Below are 8871 nucleotides of genomic sequence, written 5' to 3'. Positions count from 1 at the left end.
TGTAATAAAGATCGTTAAAAGAAACACTGACTTTTGGTTTGTATCGGGGAAACTAACGGCCCTCAGTCATTATGGTTACATTATTTAGGAAAAAGTTTTTAAAAATGCTGTCAGTTGCAATCAGGGCACAAACAGGAGTCTCCTTTGTTAAAGTCCAACGTTTTGTCTACAAATCTATCCACCACAAGCTCCCCCTACTGCCACTTTATGGATCTATAACTGCATCACCCACTTCTGCTGTCTTTGTAATTACTATGGATTGTAATAAGCTGTTCAAATGACCCGTATGGTCATTTGTAATGGTCTTTTTTTTTTTTTTTTTTAACTCTATAGAAAGATGATGTATTACTGTCAAACAATTTGGGCTTTTTTCCAATATTTCCCCCCACATCACTTTTGTGTTACTGAAGTATTTCTGTGGCACATTTTCTGAGCTCTGTTTGTTGTTAGATTTTTCATTAGCAACTAACACAACTTTTGGATGCTGTGGCATATAAAATTATGATTAAGATCAATTCAAACCAACTTGAGACTAATTAGAAACTCCAGGTATTATTTATTGCTTTTTAAAAATATACTTATTCTTTGGATGACAAAGTTCATTGTTCAGTATCAAGCTGTTTTATTTCATTACTTGTATTACCCTTCATGCTATATGCAACCAATAACCACTGTGCAGCACCTTAGACAGCAGTAACACCTTTGCTTTTGAAAATCTGCTCAAAAAAGCCTCAAAAAACATGTAACTTCTAAAATAACATCTTAATCTGCTATCTTTTGTGTTACAGAGTTTGATTCTAGACAAAACTGTTTGTGTGCGCTTTCAGAACATGGTGTCAGTGTGTGCTAAATGGATAGAGGTATAGTGACCGGCTCGTGCCGTTTGTGTTGACCTATATCAACAGCTTGAGGAGCAAGAAAACTACAAGTCTACCTGAAGCACAGTAGACAATAGAGGCTTGTCTCAGCTATAATTGTATAGGTCTGACAAGTAAGTCATTCTTTTAAAATCAGCTGGACTCATCAACAACTACCTGCACATGTCACCCTACTACTGATTTGTGGGTAGAAAAAAAATTGTGCTTCTAGCTTAATTAGATATCTTTTCCATTCAACGAGAGTTGTCAAAATACAAAATTAATTACTATTATTATGAAATATCTTAAAGAGTTGTTCATCCAGAAAGAAAGAAGTAGATTGAACACTGATGTATCCTCTTACTAGAACAAAATAGAATTTGACCAAGTATTTTTAAGGAATGGGTCCAACATTAAGTTTGTCAGTCAATCCCATTTCCTCAGATGTTCTCATTTTTAGCCCTACTGGCAGACCAGTAATTTGGACCACAAAATTTGGTGGTTGGCCATCAATATATCGAATATATGTCCCCCAAACTATTAAATGGATTGCTGTGAAAGCTTATGTTTGCAGGTAGTGTGGCCGAGCGGTCTAAGGCGCTGGATTAAGGCTCCAGTCTCTGAGGAGGCGTGGGTTCAAATCCCACCACTGCCATTATATGTTAAAGTCAGCAGCAGATCCTCTAAGTGGGGTCTCCAAAGGTCAGACTTCCTTATGCAGCACAATGTACAAGTTCTTGATTGGATAGGTATAAGGAGAGTCTTGTGAGGTAATTTAACACCTTAGTTCTGTGTCACATCCCCCAATCCATTCCTGAAGAATGTCTGAATTGTGACACAGTGCATTATGCTGCTGAAAAAGAAATTGAAATTGCCTAATACTGAATAAGTGGATTCTCATCCAAATCCATGAAATGATTTTCTGTCAAGAAGTTTGATTTCTTTTACTGCAATTTTTTAGTAGTCCAAAATGGGCAAAGCAGAGGACAGGCTCTGGAAAAGGCATTTCTCAGTTTTAGTGGCCACCATAGTTTCTCATAAATGCTTGGAAGTGGAGGGTGAGGTTGGCGGTTTTCTGGGGGATGGAAATCTGCTGTTCCACCACTAGATACCACTAAATACTGTACACTGCACCTGTACAACCAGCTGTCCAGTCAAGTGTTGATTCCCCTTGTAGCCACAATGATGTCTGATTCCTTGGCATTATCATAAGGTTTGTCAACCACAGCAGAAATGTCCAAATGTACATACAGAACAACATGTGGAGGACAGGTCAGGTGGAGCAGAGTGGCGCAGTGGAAGCGTGCTGGGCCCATAACCCAGAGGTCGATGGATCGAAACCATCCTCTGCTAGGTTGAAAGCTTCTCAATGAGTGAGGTGTTTTGTTCCTTTGAATCAGTTCTCACTTTGTCACAATGATGTCTGATTTTTGGCATCCATTATCATAGGGTGTGTCAACCATGTTACACAAATTCTTGAATTTGATTAAGAGTTGCGGTAGAAATGTGCAAATTTCCATACCTGGAGCAAGGATCAGGAGGAGCAGAGTGGCGCAGCGGAAGCGTGCTGGGCCCATAATCCAGAGGTCGATGGATCGAAACCATCCTCTGCTAAGTTCAAGGTCTTTCCAACACTGATTCCTCACTTTTTTGCAACCTTTCTCATACTAACGTGATTTTGTGTGCCTAATGAGAGGAAGGAAATGCCTTACCTGTACCAGTTTTTGGCAACTGCTTGTTTTAAGCTAACGTGTTTGAATACCAGGCTCTTCCTTCTTGATTTTGTCTGCAGAAACAATGGGGACACATTCAGAGGTGTTGCTGGTCTACAGTGCTTGATTATGACTCTTGTCTCGTAGGAAGTGTGTCTTCAAACCCTACACCTGGTATTTCACAATGTTCAATTACTTCAAAATAACACCATGTATACATTCCCTGAAGGTAACGTAGAATGTATAAAAACATGTTCAGCTGTTATGCGGCCGAGTTGCCTCATACACTTGATTAAGGCTCCATCCTCTCCCAAGGCATTGGTTTAAATCCCTCCTTTAACATTTAGCACTGCAGTCTGCATCTGATTAGCAACACCAAGTATATGAGGAATTGATAAATCTGATGTCACATGGAAAAGGTGAATAGCAAACTGAAAAGAAAAAGACTGGGTAGATTTCCTGTGGCTGTTACAAAAAAGGTTGAAAAGATACTTTTGTACACCATAAACCATGAAAATGGCCAATACCCAAAGAACAAGAAAGGCTGGAAATTAAAGTTAAAGTTAAAAAGTTAAAGTTAGTTTATTTATATAGCACATTTCAACAACAAGGTGATTCAAAATGCTTCACAAGGACATTAAAACAGCAAATGAAAACGCAATTATAAAAAGAAAGAAAACACATTTATAAAATCATTAAAAAGGTCATTAAAATTTAAGGATGCAGAAGAGTAAAAGAATCAAAAACAGAAGTTAAGGAACAAAGACATTTTAAAAGTTACACTGCAGAGTTTGTCATAAAATAAGATTTAAAATAACTGTTAGAAGAACTTAGTCAAAAGCAGCTGAGAACAGGTAAGTCTTCAGAATGGACTTAAATGTGCTGAGAGTTTCAGCTGATCTACAGTTTTCTGGAAGTTTGTTCCAAATATACGGAGCATAGAAGGTGAATGCAGCTTCTCCATGTTTGGTTTTCACTCTGGGAACTAATAAAAGACCTGATCCAGATGACCTGAGTGGTCTGGTTGGTTTATACTGAGTCAGGAGGTCTCTGATGTATTTTGGTCCTAGACCATTTAAAGCTTTGTAGACCAGCAGCAGGACTTTAAAATCTACCCTCTGAGTGACAGGAAGCCAGTGTAAAGACTTCAGAACTGGAGTGATGTGATCTACTTTCTTGGTCTTAGTGAGGACTCGAGCAGCAGAGTTTTGAATCAGCTGCAGTTGTCTGAGTGTTTTTTTAGGTAAACCTGTAAAGATACTGTTACAGTAATCAAGCTGAGTGAAGATGAACGCATGGACGAGCTTTTCCAAGGTTAAGGTAGCGTGGAAAGTCTGGAATGAGACTCTGTTTTCTGAAATCATCATCTTATTTCCTTTCCTTTGTATTAGGCTTTGTAAACTCGTGTGAAGTAATAGCAATTACCAAAAGTTGAAATGGCAACCTCCCTGGAACAAAATAAAGCCTTGTTAAATAAAGATAAATAACTGATTTATCTCTTATTGGTACTGCTTGCCATGCACACACGTTCAACTGGTAAATGCTCCTGAGACTGACTGGCCAAAGACAGCTGCAGGTGCTGTTCAAGTTTTAATGAACAATGACAGTTGGATAGTTAGACAAGCGTTTCTTAAGTACTGTTAGGCACAGGTGAAGCAAAGCTGGAAAATGAGTTCCAGTAACCAAATGGTCTAAGAATTCAAACCATACCACCACCTTGTGACTCTGTTAACCATCTAGTGCAGTGCCTGTTTTTCTCTAAAGTTTTGATGGAAAGGTGGTGTATGCATTTTAAACATTGCTTGAGGCAAAGTACACAGTACCTAGTGGTTATAATAGAAATGTCACAGTCACAACCAGAGGCTGTGATTAGGTGGCAGTGCTCTCTCCTCCTCCAGCCCTGGTTCTCTCTCTTTCCTAGGTGTGTGGCAGAGGCTGACAGCAGGTGTGGGTGATTCCAATCTACTGATCGTGTGCAGGTGGGAGTCGTCTAATCAAGCTGGCTGGCTTCCCTTTAAAAAGTGACTCAACTCATCACTTAGTGCTGGACCGTCTCCTAACTAACAGTTAGTGTTGTGACCAGACCTTTCTGAGCCATCTTGTGTCCTAGACCTTGCTCTAATCCTGTTTTTGCTGTTCAGTGCTGACTCCTGCCTGCTTCTGTTGCCATTTTCTCTGGAGGTTAACTTATCCACTTGGCTGAGGCTTCCTGGCTTCCAGTGGACCTTGGGATTCTCTGGGGATTCTCTGAGGCAGAGGAGGGCTCAGGCTGCTGTCACGCCACGTGTGAGCCTGCCACACCACGAGGACGCCATTCCACTGGGACTGGTAACCACCATCGCCGTCAATCTACCTGGATGCCACAGTTTCCACCGGTTGGCTTTCAAAACACCTGGAACGGGTCATTGATGGTTTCCAGAACCATAAACTCTAGAGAGGCTGTCAGCTAAGTTCTCGCTCTTGCTACACCAGATAATAGAGTTTCTTTACTGATTGCCGGTTGTAATTTTCTGCTAAAGTTATGTGGGATTCTGGGATTAGTGTTTGGGAATTTCTAGTAGTCTAGGATGTCAGTTATTTCGGGTTAGTGTTTAGTTGTTATCCTGCCTTGGTGGTACCAATCGTGGGTTAGCAGTTTGTTTTGTTTCTGCACTCGGTCCGCCTTTCTCCTAGGGGCAGTCTAGTTCTGTTACGCCTTCAGCATATTCATGTAGTTTCCAGTTTATGAATTCTGTTTCCTGTTGAAGTTTATTTTCCTGAGTCTTTGTACAATAAATCTTGTTAAAATCAGTCACTTGTCTGATGTCTCATTTCCCTGCTTCTGAGCCTCTGTACCCACCGTAACAAGGAATGTGCAATACCCTTAAAAGCCTGTAATTTTAGTGTCCCTTTGTGCATATGAAACAGTATTTTAAATTTCCCTAGTAAGTTGAGGTCACATAAATTCAATCTGTTTGCATAAACTTCTTTGTTGAAATAAAATGTAGCATTCTTCTGATAAGTCACTGCTTTAAGCTCTGCCGAATGAACCAATTTTTCTGAGTTTAAGCTGTGCTAGGCAAGATTTTTATAAAGTACGCTCTTCATGTCCACTTAAATCATGAAATGGACCATCTTCAACCCACAGAAGACACTATTGATCCTCTTTGATTGATTTATAATATTATTTTTGGGTGTCCGGTATGGCCCGCAGGTGAAAGTAACCAAACACTTGTATAAACAAGCAAATTTTGCGCTAAGGCACATGAAAATATAAAGCTGCAGAAGACACCTTGTGAGTGTCCATTCAGAGTCCTGTCTGTGAAGCTATGATCTATAAAGTTAGACCAAAGTTATATCAAGACTGTAGCTGAAGAAATTTACAATGATTCATGAAATGTCGGGTCACTCTCAACGGCAGCCTGATCACAAGGTCAGTTAGTCAGTCAGGCTGTCAGTTAAATTACATTCATGTATCAGTGCCTTTGTGTCTTTTATTTTTTTTATTTTTTTTTTTTTGTTTTGTTTCTTTTTTGTTTTATTTCCAGTCTGCCGACTTCAAATTGTGTCTGATATTTCACCGGCAGCCTCCTTCTCCTCTGATTAGTGGGAAATAACTGAAGTTTAGAGAAGGTGATGAATTTATGAAAAAGCATTAGACCTTTTCCCTGACACAGTAAAATCCACAGCCGCTTGTTTAGTATTGATTCAAATTAGAATATTTCAGAGATGAAGTGTGGATATTTGGTGTCATGTTGCAGTGAAATACTGCTCTAATCTATATTTAAACTTGGTTACAGTGAATGTTGGTTTAAAGGAAAAGATCCAATTATTCACATCTATTTTAATATAATACAGTAAGTAATGACATTACAGTAATAGCTGACTGCTGAATTCTACTATAATTCCATTTGAATTGATGTCTTTGTAATCAAAATGCATGTGTAAACATTGCATAGGTTTCCCCAGCAATCCTGGACAGCTTTTTTTTTCATTGGTCTTTCTTTTTTTTCCTAGTTTTAAATGTCAAAACTATGTCATAAGCTGTGTTGAGTTAACATGAGTACCTAGCATTTAAAAACACCATATATGTGCAAGTTCCTAAGAGACTTTCCACTCTTTTTCCAGTAGTATATTGCACAAGAACCTGCAGAGATGATTCAGCTTTAGAATCTGACTCCAGTTCTTTCAGTTAACTGGAATGACTTTGTCGACAACAGTCACTGCTGCAGAGCAAATGTCTTGTATAACGTTTGTATAAAGAATATTTTGCCAGTGTCACCTTTTAGTGTGTCAAATATTCAATTGATCTCCTGCTCAGTGTGTCCCCACTGAACCCTTTAATTCCCAAGAAACAATTCACTCAGCAACTTTAGAAAATGTTCTTGAAGCTTTTCATGAGCAAAGTCCTTTAACTTGATGCAAAAGACAAAGCTAGAGATGACCTTAAAAATAACAATTTGATAAAACTACCCTGACAAAAGGATACTTACTACATTTTCCTTCATTACACAGTCTTCACCTGTGAACGGAGATGGTGCAGTTGCCATGGAGATGGATCTCTTGACACAGCAAGCTCAGTAACTGTTACAATGCCATCCATAACAAGATGACCAGTGTATTGCATCTCCTGCAGCTATCACAATAGAAATTTGCATTGGTTTAAACATCCCTGTTCAGTCAAAGATTTAAATTAATTCTTGCTATAAAAATGAAAAATAAAAACATGGCTTACATCTAACTCTATACCATTGTTTCATATGAAAAACATGCCACATTTAGCAGAGTGGTGACTATGAGGCCCACAGACCACAGGTCAATGGATTCATCTCATCCTTTCCTATGTATAAATATGTTTCAACCGGCAAGACTCCAGTCTCGATTCTTTCCATCCATACTCAAATTGACATGTTTGCCAGTGACTAAGCATCCACTGCCATAAGTGTCCAAAGTGTCTACTCTTTTAGTGTTCAACTGAGCAGCATGTATGCAATCCATGAAAGCCTGTTCACTGTGAGTATGGCTGAGTGGTCTAAGGCACTTACACTGATAAGCCATAACATGAAAGACCCACCATGTATGATTTAGGTAATTCTATTAGCAGAAATGGATGTTCAAATAGCTTTAAAGACTTTTCTGACAAGTCCAATTGAAGAAGGAAGAGCAGAGTGGCGCAGGGGAAGCGTGCTGGGCCCATAACCCAGAGGTCGATGGACCAAAACCATCCTCTGCTAGGTCTTATCTTGGGATGAAGCTATGTTAGCTCTAAAAACTCTAACTCGCATGTGTCAAATTTGAAGAAACGTAACCAAAGTTATGGTGATTCCACAGTTAAATACTTTGACGAGACTTCGTTGTAGTCCAGGAAAAACAATGTGGATGATCAGGTATGTTGGCTGAGTGGTGCCAGATCCCATGTCTGCCTTCTTTCCTTTTCTGTATTTACAACTTCTAGCATTACCTTTACAATTATACATTTATAACGGCTATTGTTTGCTACCAATAGGGCAAGCCGGATTTTAACATGTTGTATAATCATTATTTGGTGCAACAGAAATGTCCAACTTTCCATAAGTCACAAAGAGCAGAGTGGTACAGCGGAGGTGTGCTGGGTCCATAACCCAGAGGCTGATGGATTGAAACCATCCTCTGCTAAGTTTAAACATTTTATCACATCCATTTTCACATTGGTATGTTTTTCACCTAAGCACTGTTCAATTCTTGAACCTAACGTTTGGATTCTGGCTGCAGAAACAAGTAAAGTACATACACAGCTACAGAGACTGAGAGGTCTAAGGTGCTGGATTAAGGCTCTGCTTGATGTAAATGTCTTTAATTGGCTGGATTCCATGCTGCCTCATTGCTTTGCACCCATTCCTCAATTATTATTAGCAGGGAGTCGAAGCATCATTTTGACAGCTTCATTCTTAATTCTGTTTCCAGAAAGAGCTGATGATAGTGTGGCCGAGTGGTCTAAGGCACTGGATTAAGGATCCAGTCTCTCAGGAGGCATGGGTTCAAATCCCACCACTGCCATCTCACTCTATGAAACTCAATGGTTCTTCCAAAGTCATACAAAATGTCAACCAAAATCATCAGTAGACCTACAGGTTGATGGACTGAAAACATCCACAACCATACAGTTTGGGGGGACATTTTCACCAAGCAATTCTCCAGTTTTCCTCCATTGCTTCCTCAAGAATGTAAAGAATGTGAAGATCTACTGCCTTATGGAGGCAATATTAGAGTAATTCAGTCTTCATAAATGTTTGAGCTCGAAGTCAGTTCTGAAGAAGAATAACTGCTGCCTGCTGAGGCTTTAT

General features: G+C 39.4%; 1 long non-coding RNA gene and 3 other non-coding genes across 4 annotated transcripts; all 4 read left to right on the top strand.

Moving 5' to 3' along the window:
• The first annotated feature begins 1430 nt into the window (after positions 1-1430).
• Positions 1431-1512, top strand: trnal-aag (transfer RNA leucine (anticodon AAG)). Its single transcript has one exon. It is a non-coding gene; the product is annotated as a tRNA-Leu (tRNA).
• A 626-nt stretch (positions 1513-2138) lies between these two features.
• Positions 2139-2210, top strand: trnam-cau (transfer RNA methionine (anticodon CAU)). The gene has a single exon. It is a non-coding gene; the product is annotated as a tRNA-Met (tRNA).
• A 1468-nt stretch (positions 2211-3678) lies between these two features.
• LOC118470993 (uncharacterized) lies at positions 3679-5359 on the top strand. The gene is made up of 3 exons (XR_004848200.2): positions 3679-3889; positions 4491-4635; positions 4751-5359. It is a non-coding gene; the product is annotated as an uncharacterized LOC118470993 (long non-coding RNA).
• A 3143-nt stretch (positions 5360-8502) lies between these two features.
• Positions 8503-8584, top strand: trnal-aag (transfer RNA leucine (anticodon AAG)). Its single transcript has one exon. It is a non-coding gene; the product is annotated as a tRNA-Leu (tRNA).
• The last annotated feature ends 287 nt before the right edge of the window (positions 8585-8871 follow it).

Source organism: Amphiprion ocellaris, chromosome 13 (genome assembly GCF_022539595.1).
Source record: "Amphiprion ocellaris isolate individual 3 ecotype Okinawa chromosome 13, ASM2253959v1, whole genome shotgun sequence".
Lineage (NCBI taxonomy): Eukaryota > Metazoa > Chordata > Actinopteri > Pomacentridae > Amphiprion > Amphiprion ocellaris.
The sequence above is the reverse complement of the archived record's forward strand: the minus strand, read 5'-3'. Positions and strand labels throughout refer to the sequence as shown.